This window comes from Camelus bactrianus, chromosome 2 (assembly GCF_048773025.1).
Source record: "Camelus bactrianus isolate YW-2024 breed Bactrian camel chromosome 2, ASM4877302v1, whole genome shotgun sequence".
NCBI lineage: Eukaryota > Metazoa > Chordata > Mammalia > Artiodactyla > Camelidae > Camelus > Camelus bactrianus.
In genome coordinates this window covers 93,001,746-93,024,236 of record NC_133540.1, presented here as the reverse complement: position 1 = coordinate 93,024,236, position 22,491 = coordinate 93,001,746, and positions in this window count along the sequence as shown.

Genomic DNA, 22,491 nt, shown 5'->3' with positions numbered 1-22,491 from the left:
CGTTTTACAACCGAATAAATCTAAGTATTGAGCATCAACAGCTGCTAACATCACAAAGGAACAAAAATTAGATTTGATATATCTTCTGGTGAAATAATACAATGCCAGGGAAATTGAACTCGAGCTCTACAAATTTTAAATAAATGGATGGATGGATGGATGGATAGGTGAATGGATAAAAAAAAAAAAAAAACAAGACCATGTAATAGGAATTCTAAAGTGACTTAAAGCTTTAACATTGTGTAATTCTCTTTTAGCATTGATTGACTACCAGGGCCTTTGATGAAGTGAGTATCTCTGAGGATTTATATAAATTAATGTGGAGAAAAGATCTCCCTCCCCTGAGGAACTGGGGTGTTTTCTCCTTATGGACAGTGCAGCTGATAGACCACCCCTCTGGCCTTATCTTTGTGTAATGACAAGTTTATTCTTTTTGGTGTGTGTGTCTAACTTGTGCTATTGTGGCTTCCTTCTTGGCTTCATGAGCATAAAAATCCACTGAGGATAAAAAACGAAGGATCAGAAAGGAGGCAAAGGTAAACCTGAGCCTGACTGAATGCACAGATGCAGTGTTAAGCTTCATACTGCAAAGAAATGAAGTTTGAGAGGAAAATGCAGAGAATGGGAGATAGCAGCTGGTTTATACTTACATGTACTTCCTGCACTAGTCACTAGTCTTAGCTTCTCCCTACTGACTTATCCAAACGCAGTGGTGCGTATTCTCCCATGAGAAACAGTACCAGTTTTATGTAACTAATTTCATTCAAAGGACTCATAATTACTGTCTGTAGAAGCCTATTATGCTTAGAAGGAATCATGCTATTTAGACAAAAAAAATATATATATATATATATATATATATATATATATATATATATAAAATAACATTTTGATCTGGATAAAGGCCAGATTTTCTTCAATAAGAAATCATACTATTCCCTCTGCTTCATGGAAACTACAGTTTAAAGTCTTTCTTCTACTGAGGTATTGTATATCACATGAACCTTACAATCTGTCTAGCATTTTCGTCATTTCCTTATTTTTCTGGCCTTTTCTTCATACTTTTTAAAAATCTCCTTGCATTGGCCTCCTGAGCCAGTTGGAGTAATATTATGAAGCAAATGGCCAGACATAATGACTTTCCAAGGTCCTTGTGCCTCCTTATTAGCATTCAGTTAGCATAAGTCCTGACTTTATTATTGACTACATTGAATACACAAGACACTGACCTCTGCCATCTGCGACTAAATCTCTTCCTGCAGATCTATCAGAATGGTTTCATATATGGAGGAAGCAAGAGAAAACAAAGCAGCAGACACTTATCTTTTCTGTCCCTAGAAACTTTAACACACTCACATCTGCAATCCAAAAAAGAAAAAACAGCCCCCTTTGCATTAATTACCGTAAAATCTGGAGTGAGGGTTGGAGCATAACCAAGAAGAAAAATTCAATATGGCAACCCCAGACTCATCTTCCTAAACTAAGGTAAGACCGCTGAAAAAACAGAACCAGATATATCTGCCCACCACAAAGCAAGATGACCAGCATACATAGTTTATTACAGAGCTTTAAAATGAAGTGATAGGACCCAAGGAATGCACTGATTGAGTGATAATGACTTTACCCTCTGTGAATATGGGGAAGTTTGCCAGTATAAGATAGCCTTACATTCCCAGTTATTCCCATACACAGTCATACTCACAGAAGGGCTGATGACACATTCTGAGGGAAATATACTATGGAAATTATGCACTCTGGCCTTGAAGCTTTGGTGAGTGCAGAAAGGGAGGCCAGCAGACAACTGTGATATGATACACTGAGCTTTGTTCTGAAGACCTGGGCTTGAGTCTGGATTCTGCCGCAAACTTTGTGATGAAAAGTGACTCCAACTCCCTTAATCTCCTTCTTTTTTTTTATTTGACAAATAGTAGGATTTTAGATGATCTCACGCCAACATGAGCCATTTATGCAGAAATTTATCACCATTCCTTTCTTTTCTTGCCCCTACTAAATTGGATTATGCCTTTCTGGCATTACAGAAGCATATTGTCCCATATATCTCTGCTACCAGAGGTGAAATGATCTGGTCACATGTCAATTTTAAGAGGTGGTAAAAAAGAAAACTATACCAATGTAGGCTGTTTAAAAGATGAGTTTTTCTCCTAGCATATTTAATTGAATTTTAATGGTGAAGAAGATGGAAGGAAGGGCAAATGCGGAAGCTTGAATAAGAAGCCATGGTTTGACCTAAATGTAGATAAACTAACATCAACCGTCCATTATTCTCAGGAAGACTGAGGCTTTTCTGCTTCCCTGAAGCACTTTCTTCTCCCCATTCCTTTATCAGTCTACTTGACAAGAGAACAAATACAGCTCAGATCTGTAGAGTATGTTGGAGTTTGTAAAGCTCTTTCAAATATGTTATCACATTTAGCTGCTAACACAACGCTTTGCCTTCAGTTAGGTCTGTATGTCTGTATGCATGTATTATTGTTACGACTTGCAGATAAGAAAACTAAATTAGAGGAAGGTTAGATTCCTAAATAGTTTATATATCTAGGAAAACACTGAGCTGAGATCCCAAACCAGGTTTTCAGACTGTAAGTTCCCAATGTCTTTTTATTCCATGGCATGCCACCAACTACCCCAACCTCAGTACACAATAGGAACCTCAGCTTAAGAAAAAGAATTTTATCTCCTTCCTTGATTCATGCCAAATAAATCCAAAACATGAGGGAGAGGTTAATGATTCCAGAAGTAACTTTTGCGTGCTCCAGTACAATACCAAAAGAGAGTCAATGGAAGACAAATAAGTTGTAAAATAGGAGAAAATGTAAGAAGTTTGCAGTGGTTTTAACTGGATACATGTAAGAGAGAGCTGTGAAAATGTCATAAATCATATTCTATATGGAAATGTACTATATGGAAAATGTTCATCAACTATATTCCATTAAAACTTAAGAAGAAACAATTGAGATTAGATGTAAACATAATTTTAACAACTTTTTCTTAATATAAAATTAATGCATGTTTACTCTTTTAAAGGTTAAAAACACAAATGAACAAAAAGAATAAAATTACAAGCTGTTATTATCTCTTCACCCCCAAATAACCATGATTATATTGGTACAGATCCTATCTGGCTGTGTTTTCTATGCATAAAAATGTATTCTTCTTTCCTATATGCTACATATAATTTCATAAGCTTTCTTTTTTCACAGCAATTTGATGTGAACATTTGTCCATATTATTGAATGTTCTGCAACAATATTAAAAAGGCTACAAAGTATCCCATTTACAGGAATATGCTAAAATTTAGTTAGCCAATTCCATAGTTACATCGTCTCCTATTTTTGATACTTATAGATAATGTTTCAGTAACACCCTTGTAAACATATTTTTGCACCTTTTGATAACTGGGCTGTAGGGGTGCACCCTAGGGGAAATTTCTAAAAACAGAACCGATTAGTAAATAGGTACGCAATTATGAGCTTTTTTTTACCCACTGCCAAATTGCCCTCCAGAAAGCTGAAACCAAGTTACACCCACTTGCAACGTGGGCTCACACCACTCCCTCTCCAGCGCCGGCTATTATACAATTTACTAATCACATTGTGATACATGATGTATAATATTTCACTGGGGTTTTAATTTGCATTTATCTATCTCTTAGTGTGAAATTTTTCCCACATGTTCATTGAACATCTATATGTCTTCTTTTATGAATTATTAATTTATATCTAAGAAAGAAAATGTTTGACAGTGACGTACCACAGTAAGTATAAGAATGCTTTTCTCTGGAGTTCTTTAATATAATCATCTAAACCAGTTCTAGTAAAAACCCTTCTTGAAAACAGGGAGGACTGAACTAGATGAATTCATAAGAGCCCTACTGATCCTAAATTTCACTCACTCATTTATTCATTTAATCCTCTCCTGAATCCTTACTTTGTGTAACATTTTATAAATTTATATAGAGCTTTCTCATGCAATATTTTATCTGATCTTCACGATAACACTATGAAAGGCATTACTGACCCAGGTCTGTAAATGTCTTCAAGAAGCACAGAAATTCCTTCAACCAAGTAAATAATTTGTGTATTTGAGCACAAGGACATTTGTTCATTGGGGAACATCCTGTAGCTTTCATCAGAATCTTAAAGGCTGAGAATCGATGCCTTGTGAGAAAGAGAAGAAAGCTCTTCCCAGCTCTGTTTCACAAGTAAGAAAAAAGACCCCCTCCTTAAAGTTAACTGCCTTGTCTAAGGCCTCAAGGCCAATCAGTGGTGAGAACGAGGACTAGCCCTGGTAGTTCCGAGTTCAGCGCAATTCCCACTGTCACTCAAGTGGAAAGAAGAGGTGTAGAAGCGTAGCACGTCATCCTTGCCTCAGGAGCATAATGGCCATTAGAGGAGCCAAGACTTAGGCATGCAAAGCTAAACAAGGTAAGTAAAGAATATCACTTTCCAATAGATTTCCTAAGACCTTGTGCTAGACAATAAATGACTTGAATTTCAGAAATCATCTGAAAAGTTCAAAGTAGCCTTCAGAGAGAAAATCTGGACTGAGATCTACTAAGATGAATGGGAGAAAGAGAAATCACGAAGAGGAGACAGAAAGAAATGTGAGAGCATTGGGCCTCGTGTAGAAATGTGCACGTTCCAGAGACACTCGATAGACCACTGAGACTTTGGGAAAGAATTTCTACATATACACATTGTGCTGAGCGTTGGAACCACTCAGTGTAGGTTTGTACCCTGGGAAGAGCTATTTAACTTACCTAGGTTGCAGTTTAGTTACCAGGAAAATAAGGATAATAGTATTTAGCTTGAAGGGAAAATTTAACAAAATTGCCCGCCACGCATATAGCATGGCACTTCTCACAAAGCAGAGTCTCTATGAATTACTCACCCACCCCCAAGAAAAATATACACTTGAAAAGACAGGTTGAGACAAGATTTTAGAGAACACTGAATGCAAGGCTAAGAGTTTTGGGAAATCCTTTAGGATCTGTTGCTCTGAATAGCAGTGATATGATAAAAACAATGTTTAACAATGATAAATTTCACATTTGGGGACATGATCAGTTAAAAATTAGAAAGAAAGGGAGTTGAGAAGAATAGCCAAAAGATTATTTATATATTCCACACCTAAGAAGTGGTAATGTCTGGTCTTGATGCTAGCAGGGCAACTCGAAAGAAAGGTACAAGTAAAAAGAGACATTTTGAAGGATTTGATTAGCAATGAAAGAAAAAGGAGAAAAAAGATAGCTGTGAATGACAATACTTAAGGATGTCAAAAATAAGAGCTAATTAGGAGAGGTGAACATTGTTGTCTTTTAAACAAATTGAGTTTGAAATGACAATAGAATGTCCTATCTGCCAGGTTTCAGCCAAAAACCATTCAAGTTAATTTAAGCAGAAAAAGATTTGAAACAGGGAATTAAATACTTACGAACAACTGAGAGCACTAGAAGAGAGGCTGGCCCTCCAGAAATAACTGCTAGAGGACTACGACCGAGCGGGTCTGCCAGGGATGCGGTTAACTCTGCCAGTGTCAGGACGATAGGTGTTTAGGAGGCGCCTGGTAAGGTGATTCTTCATGTCAGGATCCCACCACTGTAACTGTGGTCCAGAATCATGAAGCTGGTGCTGTTACTGCTGCCGCTCTCCACAGCCACAAAGTGAGTTAGTGGGCCCGATCCAGCGCTGCAGAGAAGCCCAGCACGTGTCCATGGCGTGCTGGGGAGCAGCGCAATGCGAAAGCAGCTGGACCACGGCCTCGCTTCGTTTCCGCCTTCCCAGTCTCGCAGACACACAGCTAATAGGCAGAACCTGTTTTGAACCCAGGGGCCTAGCTACAGGGGAGTCTGGGGGATGTAGTATTTTGTTTTGTTTTCAATTTTTTTCAGTTTTCCAGACTCTGCACTTTATGAAGGCCCAAGAGAAGGCAGTTGGAATGGAGACACTGCCAAACTACCACATCCACCAACATGCCTCTGTGTAAATATTCAGTAGGTATTTGGAGAAGCATCGCTAAAGCTCACACGAGAGATAGCAGCTAAAGATAAGGGTATCGGAGTAAATAGGAGAAAGATGATAGTTAACCTAATTTTCTGTTTGAATATCTTACAGAAATGAAAAACAAAGCCCGAAAGACTTACAACTGAAGTTTGCAACTACTTGTACACAAATCATTGGGTTTATGACACAATGAATACCTCTAGGTGTCCACCAGGGCAGGACCAAAAAGGTGAGGGCCAGGAGCACCCAACCATTGTCCACAGACAACTGACATACAGTGTGATTTCAAGAGCACTGGAGTGACCCTAATGGTTAACTCCCCAACATCCCTTCCTCCCCATGTGATTAATCTTAGCCAGTTAAGCCAGTATGGTTCCCCTTGCAAGTAATTGGCTTAATAATGCACAGAAGAGTGGATTCTGACCAGTTATCACTGGCAGTGGCATGGCTTGGCAGTGGCAGGAGAAAGTTTTCTCACTCAGAGAAAGAAAGAGACAACAAGAGAATGAGATGCTCTCATGCTTTCTATGGGCATTGGCCTTTTTGAATGTGACCCCTGGAACAGACACTGCGATCCTGCCTGAGAATGAGGCCACTAAATAGCAGAGGGTGGAGCCAAGAGAATCATATAGAAAAAAACCTGGCACCCTCAAGAACTACTACACCTGGGCCTCTATTCCCCCACACCATTCTTTGTTAAATTGGGCAATTTGAGCAGAGTTTTCTGTTACTCACAGCCAAAGACATTATCACTGATTCCAGCACCATGTTCCCCATGACACTGTCCATTAGATTTTCGATCTTTCCTAACCTGTAATTTTCTCTACAAATAATAATCAATATATTTAAGTAGTCTAAAAAAACGTATGTATGGAACGCCATTTGAAGACTGTATTTATCTTTCAAGATTATTTTATTCAATTCAATTATTCAATTCAACTGAATCAAAAGGCTCAGAAATCAGAAGGCATTTATTCTTCAAGATTCAACTGGATTCTAATTTGAGCTTAAGTTAGGTTTGCCATGGGGTCTTTGACATGTGTGGAAACATGTGGTGAACTGATGGAGTGTGTGCCCTCAGCATTCATTTGAATGAGCTTATTTTAGGTAGAAATTGAGGAAAGAGTCTCCATTTCAGAGGAAGGGAGAGAGCATGCCTGTCCTGACTCAGCCCCATGAATATCTAATGCCCCCATTGGAAAAAGTCAGAATGAGTTAAAAAGCTGAAGGAACTGTTTTTTCTAGGGACTCTTTGAGATAGGCCACAAGCAACCTGAATTGGTACCTTGGTGAGGAAGCATGGTGAGGAGAGTGGTTGAAAGACACCACTCTCCCTGCTCCTCTATGGCTAAACGCAGCTTTGGCACATTGAGGGCTCCGAAGAGCAAAGTCACCCGGCATCTCTCGGTGCTTGGCCCACTTGGGGAATACTGAACAACCAGGACGTCAGGAGCACTCTTAGCCATGCCACTGCGACTGAAGCTCACACAGAACACTGGCTGTAATGGCTGCACACAGACTGCACACAAATAATTTCAAGGTCAAAGTCTTGGAAAGTGAGGCCAGAACAAGAGAGGCAGAACTCAGCAGATGTTGTGTGGACAATACAGTTCACCGGATTGTGTGTGAAGACATGTGAGACTGACCTGGTGCTTCCAGTAAACTGGTTCCGCTGTGATCAGGAGGAATCCAACAACAAGTCAACCAGGGGTTATTACCATTAAGGTGGCACCATTAGTGGGAACTCAGGCTGCATTTTGTATTCTAGGCTTTATCCCTGGATAAAATCTTCATCAAGAAGGTAGGAAGAATGCTAGACACATTCTGGCCCTGAACAGAACTGGGATTCTGACCTCATGCTCACAGCCTCGGTTACGGCATACTGTAAACATCTGGAAACCCACCATCGCTTCCATCGTAAGGATCTTATTGAGAACAAGATTGGTGTGTCTCCCATTAGATTCATGTAAGAAATTTGCTTCAGCCCTAATTACCAGGAAAGCTCTATCCTTCCTGAAGAGTGTGTGTTTTCTTCTTCGAAGGCAATGAGGATTTGCTGCCCACTCCTGTTTCTCTCCCTCCTTTTGCCCAGCCTCAGGCTAACTTTCCCCTGAGGGTTCTCATCCTACTTGCTCTCTATTTTCCCTTGTTCTGCACCCGCCCCATGCTCATTGTGTATAGAAGGCTAGTGAACAACTGCCTTTAAGAACTGAGGTGTGGGGGCAGGGTGAAGGGTAAGAAAGACAGAAGGGCCACAAGAAGGGAGGAAGGTTGGCTGGGAGAGAGGAGAGAGGAAAAAGAGGATGGAAGAAAGGGGAAAGAGGAGAGAAGGTAAGAAGGGAAGAGAGGAGGGAGGAAGAGAGGAAGTAAAAGAAGAAAGGGGAAGGCACAAAGCAAAGGCGCAAAACGAGATGGAGCCTGACTGTGGAAGAGCGCCTCACAGTTGGTACCTAGCGCCTGCACAGGTGCTCCCTCGCTGGCTCCACTTAGAAGACGGTGAAATTCAATGATCAGGGAGCTAGTTACTAAGAAATTTTCCAAAATCAAGCACTAGTAATAACTGTTAGAGAGAGGACATAAAACTCCCTCCTGGTTTCGAATTGAGTTGTCTTCCACGTGTACTGTACAAGGTGATAAGAAACACACACACAAGGACGTTGTCTCCCCAGGGCCCCTCATCCATGATGATTGGTGCCAAAGGTACAGAGGGGTCCTACGTCCTCGCCCATTAGCAGGCTAGAATATTCGCCGCAGTCCAGTTATCAGAGGAGTGAGTTATGACTCAGCACCCAGAGAGCGCAGCAGTGCCAGGATATAACCAGGGGCAGGGAACAAGCCAGCAGGGCTGAAAAACCCTGGAGGGGACCCTGAAGACTTGACAGGGGAGGGCAGGTGAAAGAAAGCCCCAGATTATTTATCTCTTATGACACATTAGTGGCCTGACTCAGCTAAATTTAGAAGGCTTTTTAGTAGAAAACAGGTAAGATTTAACTTTCAAATCAGCTGAGTTTCCTAGTCAAACTGATAAACACCAATCTCAATTTGGTGATTTTTTTTTACCTTTTACAATTTATTATTTTTAACAAGTATATATATACATTCACAAACGAACATGAGTGTATGTATGTGTATGTATATATATATATGTATTCAGCAAAAGAGATCCATTATCCTTTAGAAAATTCTGCAAGATACATAAACAATCTCTACTACATTACATAGCATTGTGTTTGTTATCATGGTGAAACAAAGAAAAATCAGTCTTTGTTTTTCCTGGAGTTTAAAAATCTAGCTGACTCATAAAGATAAATACAGAGGATAAATGAACTCTCTAAAGTTAGTCATCAAAACACTTCCCTTATGCACGATCGGGGGCTATCTTTAGAAAGTTAAGGTGTGATGATGGCTCACTTACTACCTGGAATTGCAATTCAGGGCCACAATCCTTCGCTTCAAATACTACAGATGTTGCAATAAGACAGCCTTGCCAGCTCTCCTTAGGGGAGAAACATGTGAAAATATCCACCCCAATTTTATGGACTAGGGCAAATAATAAGCAAAATACGATCTGGACAGTTTGTTGTACTAATTTTCAAAGTACCAGGCTCTGCATATTTGGAATTAAACGGGGTAAAAGAAGATGAAACATTGCAACTTAGGTAAGAGGAATGTTTGGAGAACTTTATTAAACTCATCCTGTAACCTAAAAAAAACAAAAACAAAACAACAAAAAAAACCCCCCACAAAAACAAAAACAAAACGAAAAAACAACAGACAAAAGGACAGTCACCAGGCTGATGGCAAGTAAGCATTAAAGCACAAGTGAAGGCTGCAGGCCTTATTGCTGTCAGGGCTCTGTGTGGATTGACGGCACCCACTGCCATGAGCTGCATCATTGTTATCTCACCTTACGTGAGCCTGAAAACTACCTCAGGGACTGCAGGGGAGGCATGGAACTACTTAGGCAAATGTCAACAATAAAATTCTAGGTCTATCTTATTTGTTTGTTTTTTATCTCTACCAAGTTTACATGAATAAAAGAGTCTATATTAAATGTCATGGGTGAAGAAGAAAAATTTTGAGCCACCTTGCAAAACAAAGCCGAAATTAGCAGACAAGAGAAATGTTTGCAGTCAGAATGAAAATTACAGTTGCCAATAGTGCAAATAGATACAGAAAGCTAATAAATCCCAAGTGACAACCAACTGATAAAATCTTAAGAACTCTAAATGAATAGAAATCTTAAAGCTTGTTTAAAAAAAAAGGGGGTGGGGGAATGACTTCATTGGATAAATCAGATAACTATGTATTTCATCCCAGAAGAAGAAATAAAAGAAATTCTGATTTCTTAATCTTAATTTTGGATTGTGATATGTATTCACCTTGGACTTGAGAGCAAAAGAAGAGCTGATTCTAAAATAAACATTGCTGCTACATGTCGGTGGCCTCAAGGAAATGTTGAGTTAGGAGGTGAGATAGGAAACCCAGATTTAATGTCCTTGGGGAAAACTAATGATCTAGTGAGTTACCTCAGGAGATGAGAAACTGAAAATTCAACTCAAAATATAAAAAGAATACATTGATGCTTTGTTCCCAAGTTTTTAGAAAGTCGTTGCTCCTCTGGAAAGCAGTAAGTGCAAATGCACAGAATTCTTAAGAAACAACTAAATTTATACCTATGAATTTTATCTTCCTTCATATTTTAGCTATAGTAAGTTTACATCCTCTTCCCAATCTGTGATTCTTGCTTTCCATGTCCCGTTTTTAACTTAAGAATTTATGTTGAAGGAGACAAAAAAAAAGGTAAATTAAAAATCCTTTACAAATCTCTATTAACTATCTTAGAGGGGGGAGCTTGTATTTCATTGACTGTAGTTTATGCAAATGGGACCGGAGGAATTAACATATTGGAAGGAGCTGACATTTGTCCTGATATATTGAATCGTTAGCGCGACAGAATCACTTAAGCTGGATTCACTAACATCAGGTTTCCTCTCATTATTGACCCCTACAGAGTAGGCTCTGACAAGTGGAACTGCTGCAAAGTTCATTAATAATGTGGAATAAATCAATTGTTCAGGAAATACTGAAAACAGATGACACTGAACTCGTACATTTTGCAAGTTCAGCACAAATACATCCCCATCAAGGACACAGAATCTCCCCGTGTCCTTTTCTGACCTACCATGGTCTTCAACCTCGCCTGACCTCAAGCACCCCATGGGTGTACAGCTCCTCAGCCCCCTGGGGACACAGGAGACCAATGGTCATTCAAAAAGAAATAGCTTCAGGCCTGAAAAGAAAGAACACAGAGGCTTTTAAAAGACTTACAAACGTAACGTGAGTGATGGCCATGACACAGGGTGTGTGCTTGAGCTTTTTTTCACATTTATGGTTCAGATGTCAAATGTACTGTTTGTATTTCTCTGGACCGTAAATAACAAGACTGTAGCTCGTGTGGGTTAAAGGGTATTATCAAGAACAGGGAAAGGTCAAGAACAGAACCTGGCCCATTTTTTAAGAGGCAGGGTCACCTTCTTCCAGGATGTGAAGAATCTCTTACTGTAGATGTTACACCCTATGGCTACAGGCAACAACATGCTTTTGAAGTAGAATCTGTTTGTAGCACTAGCATCACTTCAACAGTCTTCAAACTGTGATCGCTTAAATACCTCTGTCACCTAGAAGTTTTAATTTAAATATTGCTGTACTCTCAAAACCTTTAGCAGTGTGTGTTTCTACGTTATACAATATGATCAGCTTGTGTTAGTCTATGCTTTGAGGCAGAAATAAAGTGGATAAAGGAAATCCACCGAGAATCCAAAAATAATCTGGTTTTAGCCAATAGATGCAACTTCTCACCCACCAAGCCTCAAATTGAAGCTCCTTTCCTTGATTGATTTTTCCCCTCCTCAGAATTGCTTAATAGAAATGCTAATGAGCAGTGTAATAACCAAAAGGAGGGTAGAATGAGGAAAAGGAAGAGAATCAACAGAAGAGAATAATCTCCAGAGTAGGAAACTGGCCATAATCTACTGAAAATGAGTTACCCGAATTCTTACATTAGTGAATCATACTTTCTTTCTTTTTTTCTTTGTCAGATGGTATATATATTTTTAAAGGTGAGTTCCAGTATTATAGACATTACACACAAGATTCCTTGAGAGAAAAATGAACATGAAAACATTTCCATTAAACCTTTTTTTTTTTTGGTGGAGGAGGTAGTGGACAGTGTTTATATGAAACCTAAATTACCTTGGCATTTAGGTGATATCTCCTACCCCTCTGGTTTCATTTCTTTTAATTTTTTTTTAAATTAGGTTATCTATAAAGATTTCATGTGCCTCAGAACTTCTTTGAAATGATGAACAGAAGTCCCAGAGCACATAAAACTGAGGCTCCCTCTGTGAGTGTGGCCTTCCCTGGTCTCTGACTGGCTCCTTCTCCAACTTCAGGTCTCAAGATAAATGTCACCTCTTCAGACCAAACTCCTCTATTACTTCTTATGTTCACATCCTTTTGATTTTCTTTCTAGCCCTTACCATATTATATATTGCTATGTTTGTTCACTTACTAGCTCCTTTTGAAGTTTTTAGCTCCTACCGAATTAGAACATAAGCTCCGTGGGGGCAGTAATGCAGCCAATATTTTTCCATCGTAGTGACTGGCACATTGTAGAATGGTAATGAATATTCGTTAAAAGGATAAACAAATAAAACCATGATTACTTAACATACATCCAGCTATCCAGCTATTAATGTTTTCTTTGTTTTTTAAAATTTGGCCTAATAACTTATTCTAATTCTTTTTTTTCTTTTTTATACACTCTCCAGAACCAAAGTAGTCTAACCGGCTTAGAATTCTGTACAGAAGAATTCTATATCAAAAAAAAAAAAAAAATTTTAGCAGCTTCTTTTTTAAGTGTAAATATTATCATTACAGAGAAAATGAGTATTACCCTCTTTCGTTAGGAAAGCAAAAGAAAAATACTCCTTAAGTTTCCACTAAGAGCGCAGGAAGAAGAAATCAGATTCTTAAAATGCGACAGCCAAGAGAAATCCTTTCCACACACTGTTCTATACCAAAGTGTTTAAGATGGTATAAGGTAGCATCAGAAATCAACTCTCTAACTCTATGGTGGTAATCATTTCACAGCATATAACTGTATCAGATCTCAATCATACCTCAATAAAATTGTTTGTTTAAAAAAAGAAGTCACATTTAAACTGTCTCCCAGTTTTAATTCATTCATTCATTCACTTATCGAATAAATATTTATTTTGAGCTCCCCTTATGTTCTAGAGACTGGGCTGAATACTGTGATGTATTATAGCAAAGACAATATAGACACAGAGCTTAAAACCACACTGCATATGTATAACCCCTTGCAATACAGGAAATGCTTTCCAATCTACTGTTTTTAAAAGTTCCAAGCCTGGTTTTATGCTAATTGAAAATATCAAAGCATGGATTCTAGGCCCAAGTCTTCAGGTAACTAAAGCAAAGAAAGCCTGAGGCTCAAAAACTAGAAAAATAAGTAGGATCTCTCCAAACTGAAACAGAACAAAGTCATGTTTGTAGAATTCCATTTGTTTCCTTCTGTGTGGCTATAGGCCACATATTTAAAGTGAGACAATGTGAAAGTGAAAAGAAAGACATCAATCATTCCGAAAACTAAGTTGAATGCTTTGGAAATACTTGATAAAGGCAAGTTGTTTTGACGGACAACTGTGGAAAAGAGAAAAATTTTTAAATCTGAAAGAATTTTGCACTTAGGTTTCTCCACCACAGTATATTTAAGTTCTTACTTCTCTTTAAAGAAAATGAAACAGGAAAACACGTAAGGTATTTGGCATGTCATTTATACAAGAAATATGAAAATGAGCTCCAAAAGCAGGCCCATACTAAAATAAAACCAAATGGAGTGAAATAAGTCAGGCAGAGAGAGACAATACTGTATGATACACGTATATGTAGAATCTAGAAAAGGTGAACTCGTAGACAAGAGTAGAATAGTGGCTACTGGGGGTAGCAGGCTTGGGGGAATAGGTAGTTGGCCAGAGGATACAAACTTACAGTTATGAGGTAAGTTCTGGGCAATCTACTGTACAGCCTGGTGATTATAGTTAACAATACTGCATTATATGCTTGGAAGTTTCTAAGAGAATAGACCATAAATGTTCTCACCACAAAACAGAAACAGTAATCATGTGAGGGGATGATGGCATTAGCTAACATTATGGTGGTAATTATTTCACAATATACAAGTGTATCAAATTAACACGTTGTACACCTTAAACTGACACAATGTTATATGTCAGTTATATTTCAATAAACCAGAAATAAATAAATAAATAAATTTTTTAAAAGAAAAAATTGAGAAAAAACAAATATATTTAAAAAAATACATACATGCATACATTCAACAAAGGAAAACTCTTTACCCTATTTTTTTAAAGAAATGGCAAAAAAGGTACACTAAAACTTCTGAAGTTACAATAAAAGAGTTAAATTATGTATGACTTTAACAAATCCCAGTTTTAATAATTTTTCAGTTGACTAACCAAGTACCACCCCTGAACAACCTGAAAAAGAGGGCTCTATTGTATCTATAAGAAAATCATCAGATTGTCATGAGAATTCTAACTCCACTGGATACTAAAAATCAATAGAACAATAACTTCACTGTGGTGACAGGAAGTTGGAAACGATCCAGGTGTCCATGTGTTGACAGGTCAAGTGTGATGGAGGTATCCCATGGAGCACTTGGAGCAATTAGAAGCAAGGTATACATCGAGCAACAGGAATGGTTCCTAAAGCCATATGATGAGTGAAGAAAATTTAGGAACAAAATGAAGTACATATTTGCATAATAACCTTTATGTACATTAAAATATACACACAGAGAATAAGAATACGCTGTCAAACAAAACACATACATTAAATACATTAGAATGGTTTCTCAAAAGAAAAAGAAGAAAGGAAAAGAGTTATTGTAAGTGAGAGGTAATGAATGCAAGCAAACATAGATTCATGCAGGTACCTATACATTCACATATATAAACATACATTCACATGTATATACATACATTCAAGAGGGGCCCTTGCAAAGACCAATGATGATAACAAGGGGTATGATTAACTCAATCCTCTATATCCCAATTTAAAAAGATATATTAATGCCCTTGGTTATTTAATTTTATTTTTGTCTTCTGTTCACAGACTGAAACCATAGCTCTGGTCAACCATTTTCTTTGCTAGAACAGTCACCAAAACACTGGCAAAATAATTTAAATTCCATGCCTTCGCAATGCATCAAGATGTTATGCAAGGCTACTAAGTTAAGCCCCTGGTATGTTAGGAAAAAGTAGTGCCCACACAATTCACCAGCTGCTTTTAGTGGTCTACAGCTCTGGGTTCCTGTTAGAGACTGTTCCAAGTACTTTACAAATGTTAATTCATTTAATTCTCAAAGCATCCCAAGGTAGGTACTACTACTACTTTTTACAGAAAAAGAAGCTGAAGTAAGAAGAGGCTATTTAATTCATCTAAAGCCACACAGCTAATTAAGCAGCAGAATCTTAATTCAAACCCAGGAGGCCTGAGCCCAGAATCTGTGTGTTAACTGCTGCACTATGTAAAGCTGCCTCTTGGATGAGGCAAAATACCCAGATGCACAAATGTCCGTTCTAATACAGATCCAGAGTCAATGCCTTCCTATAACTAATTAACAAGTGGCATTATGGAAAAATCACCAAATACGGCCAAGACACTACGCAAGATACTGTACATACTACTGTGTTATCCTCTTTAGTGCTCATATTAACAGCAGAGGAAACTGAACTCAGAAAGGTCAGTCAACTTGCTCCACGTGCCACAGCTAGTAGGTAGCAGAGCAAGTATTTGAACCCCAGCAGAACCATCATTTTGCATGACTCTGTGAAGGAACACTCATATTGGAGGCTCCGTGAATGACATCCCTGATATGTGCTGACCGTGAACCCAGATCTATCTGACTTCAAATCCAGTACTCCTTCCACTGCAAAGCCTTCGAATCAAATACGGCCTTAGAGCATAATCAAACACAGTGATAAATGACTCTGCAAGGCTTTGCCATAGATTGGCATTTCAATACTATTAGATCTTGAATACTCAATGCTCAAACTGCTCTCTTACTTCAGGAATATGATTTCACCCTATTCCTCTTTGTTCATTTCTCTGGTCTTCAAATTACAAATTCCATCAAGCCACCACAACATTATAAAATTCATTAAGTATTTAGGGAAACAACTCTTGACAGATATTCCACTGCGCTGAAAAACCTCTTCATTTTTAGTAGAATAATCAAAGTATAGTTTTTAAATGATCTTTTCTGATAGCATGTAGTCTGTTAGTAAGCATTTTCCTAACCTTATCATTCATTCATCCATTCATTTCTGAGTTTATTCAGTTTTCATTATGTGCCAGATATTCTTTGAAAATATTATTTAACTAACTTTAAATTTAGTCAGAAAATTCTATAATTAAGCAACCACAATATATTTGAGGTGACTTCTACCATCTCATTATATTCTTTTCAGTGGTTCATCTTTCTTTGCTCTATTGATTACTTTTGTTAGCATCTTTCTAAACGATTGCTAATACCTGTTGGAGACAGTAAACACTACAATCTGAGGATCAGCTACTTCTCTGCATAATCAAAAGGCAAGTGGTACAAAAAGATGCAGTAGGGGATGCCATGTGATGTGCCCATTGCCAAGGGAGATGTGTGTGTGTGTGTGAATCTGTCAGAAGAGGTCAACTCTGAGGACCCATTCTCCAGCACATCACAGCGTTAAGACCATGTAAAGCACCCACCTCTCAAACACTGCCTTGGAGTTTTTCTCACGACACCTTGACCCTCCCACCATTCTTCCAAAGGGAAATACATAAGTAAATGATGGCCTCTGCCTAGTGAAAGAGAAGACTATATGATAAGATACAAAATGTTTTCAAACCCCTAGAAACTAAGAACAGATAGCTTCAGTTTTTTGAATAGTTAAACATGACATAAACAGAATAACAATGATGTGTACTTCCAAGGCATGTGCCATGTGCTAGGCACTATTCAATGTGACTTTCGTATATTTAATCTCGTTAAATCTTCACAACAACCTTATCAGGTGGGTTAATTTTCATCTCCACTTTATAAGGGAGGAAAGAAGAAAAAGCCCGGGGGAAAAATCTAAATCCTTAAAACAACTAACAATTATGAGCACTTACTATGTGCTAGGTCCTATCTTTGGAGGTACTAATAATGCATTTAATCTTCACGTTGCCATCCCTATTTTACAGAAGAGGAAACTGAGGCACAATTGATAAACAGTAGAGCTGAGATTTAAACCCAGGCCCAGATCCTACACTCTTAAGCACTGCTCTCTACAGCCAGGAACTGACCAAAGGTTAGCAGAGGAAAGCATGCTGGATTATCATTTCCATAATTCAAATAACAAATTGATATATACCTTTGAAAGATCAATATCTTAAGGGTATATTATATGGCAGCGAATCTTAATAATCTAGACACAATTACTAAATAATTGCATATCCAGGTAAGAGTTCAGTCATATATGCCTCCAAGAAGACTTTTCCTACCTGGCTCTGCCACTGACCCCCTCCCCCACATAGGTAATCACTTTCTCTGAAACATAGCAGGACCCTATGGGGCTTTCCCAGGACAGACCCTCCCCCATGTCCTCTGCCTGCCTCTTGTCTGTAGAAAAACTTTAGTCAAAGAATAAATTTAATCAGAGAAATAAGAAAATACAGAAACAAAGGGAAATAGTTAAGCAAAATGGGATAATAATAGTTAAGTCATTAAACAAAGTCAAGGACCTTTAGTTCCTCCTCAGGGGCTGTAGATAATGTCTGAGCCGTATCCTTTGAGTTGTCTTGTAGAGGCTGAAACCCCCACCAGGGGGGAGGAGTTAACTACATGATGACCAGATGGTAGCCATGACATAAGCTGCCACAATTCTGAGAACTGGCCTCAAACAAACAGGAACAAACTGACCCTGGAACTGAAGATTAACTGTACTTAAAACAATCGAGTTGATGCTGATCAGATCACTACATGACTAATTTCTGGATGACTGTCAGAGCTGACTGTGCCGTTCTGCATGGAGCCCCCTCCTTCTGCCTGTACACCCCTGACAATCCCCTTTAAAAGCTCTTACCCCTAATTATCAGTGGGGTGGCAGTAAGGGGTGGGGGATTGGCCTTTGGATGGGAGTCTGCCTTCCCCCTCACTGATGGCCAGCCTCCAGAAAAAAAGCAAACTTTTCTTTTACCAACATGTGCCTCCCTTTGTATTGGCTTTCCACGGCAAGCAGCCAGACCTGTGTTTCGGTAACACCTCCTCTTCACTTTATAATTCTTTAATTGTTATACTTCTATTGTTACACTCTGGGACTATAGTTTTTTACTGCACATTTGTCTCTCCCCAGACTCTGGCTTTTCTAGGTCAGAGACTCTTTTTTCCATTCTCTATTCCTAGCATCATGCACAATGTCTGGCACAGGGTTGGCCTTAAACTGCTATTTGTTTAATGAATCAATGAATGATCCACATTCTGAGGAAACAAGAGTCACTGGCATAGGTAGTCCCAGTCTATCACTCCCAATTTTGGCAATAGAATTATGAAAGTGGTAAGAATATGACGCTAATGTGGTTAAAAAGATCTGGCATTGAGATAGATGAATGCCAGTTGACCACAGATAGAGGAATGAGTCTAGCTGAGACCAGCTAAGCTCAGTCTAAACCAATGGAACAACACAGCTGACTCATAAGCAGTAATAAATGGCTATTGTTTCAAGCATTGAATGTTGGGGTGCTTTGTTATGCAGCAATAGCTATCTCACATGGGCAACTTCGAAAAAGATTGTTTTGTTGGATTTGTTCACATATTGAAAGAAAAAAAGAAATGTACTCTTGCGACCCAAAAGGTAATACAAAATAACCAAAACACCCCTTCAGGTCAACAGACAAAATATTTAAGAAATGATATATTCAGAACCTTTAGTGTGTTCAAAAGCCAGCTCAGAACTCCACAGTCTCAGAAAGTATTATCCATTTATTCATTCTTTCATTCATTTGTTTATTCATTCCTCAGACATTTCAATGCCTGATATATACAACATAGTTATACTTTAGAAATGCAGGCAATAATAAGAGATTCCTTGGCCTAAAAGTGTTTCACACTAGTGCTTTACCAGTAAGGGACATAGATCTATTGGAAAGAAGTGCAGTAAAGTGTTGCAGGTGCCATAATAAACACACAGCAGAGGTCCAAGGGAGGGAGTGGTTGATCCGCACGTTTGGGTTGGGAGGCAGGAAGGGGTAGGGGTTGAGTCAATCAGGAAAAGCTTCAGAAAGAGTTTGCTCTTTTGAGTTGAACCTTCCTAGATAAGTATTTGTTCTTCAACTGGATGGAGAACATTCCAGGCAGAAGATGTGAACAAAGTCAAAGAAGTGTGGATCTTACCAGTGTGCCCAGGATGACAGGGACATTCAGGGCCAGGCGAAGCTAAGGGAGAAACAATGTCAGGGAGGTGAGCAGTCACCTTTTCTTTGATCCATCCACCTTGGACAATGCCACAGGGACAAAACTCTCCACTTTGCAAACTTTGCAAACTATGTAAAATGTAAACCCCTTACCATGTGCACCAAGACCTCACCAGCCTCATCCGTTGCTAGTGTTCTATGCCAGGCACTCATATTACTCACAATCTCTTTCACATCTCTGTGCAACCCGTTCCCTTTGCATATAATTCACTTCCCCATCCTCTTTGTCTGCCTAATCCAGAGGTCTCAACCTGGTGGCACGTGACCTGTGTGCATGTTTTGTTCCATCCATAGAGGGCTTACATTTTAAATTGTTTCCCAACATAAATTTTGGATATTTAATGGAGTGGGAGGGTGGGTCTTGATTTCTGGCTTATCTAGAGGGGAAAGGAGAATTATCTAGCTATCATTTCTGAAAAACAATAGTTAGTTGGAGTCTCCATCACCCCCTTTTGTCTCCAAAATGCTAAGGCTGAGTATCAGTTGCCATGGATCACATAACTTACATGGTTGTCTTTTTTATAGAAAAGCGACAAATGTGGTGAATGCCATGGGCACCAAATCCAGACTACCTAGGTCTGAGCCCTGATTATGCTACTCCAGGCTGACATGACCTTACACTAGTTGTTCAATGTTTGTGCTTCAGTCTCCTCAACAGTAAAATAGAGATAATAATAGGAAGAAAAAGAAGAAGAAAAATTAAATAAATTAATACAAATAAAGTACCAAGAAAGTGAATGTCTTGCACTGAATTGCTGTTCTGCTTAATTTTTTTAACAGTTGTTTTCATTTATATTATGTTCCTGACTCCTCCAGGAGTTTGAGTTTGCAACCCCTGTCCTAACCAAATCCTACTGTCCTTGTAACAACTCAAAGACTATTTCTTCTGTGCATTTTATAAATGCTCCAGGGTGTGCCCTGTGTTTATTTGGTTATATGCTTGCCTCTCTCATCAGACAGAGAGTTTCATGAGAGCATGAACCATGTCTTATTCATTTTTATTTTAATCTCCTGCTCCAAGCACAGTGCCAGCTACATAAAAACTGTTCAATAAATGTCACTGAATCAATGCTAATCTCTCCTACTCTAGATACCTTAAAGCATTTATATACAGTTTGATTTGTATTAAGTAATTTGTTCTTTTTTGGCTGGTGCTTTGTAAAAGTTCTTCATCATCTTCTGTGTGTGAGCCTTGGTCCTTAGCTACTTTGTGAGTGGATGGCAGGGCCATAACTTCCTTTCTTTTGAATTAAGCCTTCACACAAGACATAGTAGCATCTGCTCTTGTTTGGATACACACACACTCCACACAGTAGAACTGTAAATGTTTGAATAGCTCCAGAGTGGTCCGGGAACTGGTCATATCCTCATATAATGTCACCAGCATCCAGAGTTAGTTGGTGGATGAGAATGAATGGCATTCATCAGTTGTTGCTCTCTCTTTCATTCTCTTTCCTCTATTATCATTAGCTCATCTACCAGGAATGGCAGGAAGAACATGAGAAAGATTCTCTGGGATTATCTAGGCTCTAAAAATAGTTAGAGACCAGGAGAACACTGCTGAAATGGAAGAAATGGGAGGGGGTGGAATTAGCATTCATTGAGCAACAATTACTTATACATCACATACATGATACCTAATTTCCTAAAACAATTTTATGAAGTATAGGAAGTACCTCCACTTCGTAGGAAGAAACTGATGCTGCAAGGAGTTATGTCATTGCTTAAAGTCACCCAACCCATAAGGGTTAGAACCAGATGTTGGACCCAGGTTCGCCAGTCCGAATATCCATGCTCTTTCCACTATTCCACACCAACCCAAGACAGCAGATTGAGAAAAGACATGCTAACTTTCTAAACAGGAGAATTGAATACAAGTGTCAGGAGAACAGAAGCTAAGCATGAAGCACCATTTGAAATACTATAACTAAAAATAAGAAAAGCACTGAGACCTCCAAAAAAGATACTCACATATGACAGCCATTGATCTATTTTTCCATTTTATTCAACATGAATAAATAATTCTCTTCTAGACTGTACAATATGGAAGGATTTGGGGAGTTTAGAGTACCGATCACAGACAAAACACACATAAAAGGAGGGGACAATGAGTAAATAGTCAAGTGGGGACTTCCTCTCTTTGTAACAACACCGGAGGAAGAGGTAGAATGGTTTCCTTAGGTGAAAACCTCATTTTTTCCCAAATATTAACTCATTGTGTTATATTACTGATGATTTTGAATCAGGAGTTTCTAGTTTTTCTGCTTCTTTTCTTAAACAAAAGGCAACCTCTAGCTGGTAATGACTACCTTCACTCCTCATCTCGGATAGCTATTGGACAGCTATTGTACTTTTGGAGTTACCTTCAGCACCAATGGCCTGCAAGATCTGGATATTCTGCCTGAAGATCTGGCATCCACTGGTTTATCTTAAGAAAGTTCTTCAACTCTACTAACTTCTACTAATACTAGTAACTAACTTTTATTGATGCCCACTATGTACCAGCACTGTGTTAAGTGTGCCACACAGGTTATCTCATTTCATCCTCATGACAATCTAAAAGATTAGAATGATTATTATTGTTCATGTTGTGAAGAAATTGAGGCACAGAGATATTCAGAAACTTGTCAAAGATCACAGAGTTAGGAAGTAAAATGGTGATGCCAGAATGTTACTATTGTCTGGACATGATGGTTGAGTCCATCCCAGATGTTAACTGAAATCATTGCTGTAAGTCCAGTCTTCCCTACGTGCAAATGGCTGTGGAGTTCCTAAATAAAGAATGATAATCCCTGAACATGGAGAAATTGCTTTTAATAGCTATGTCTACCGTAAATCAAGGATGGAGAAGCCAGTTAGGAAGGTT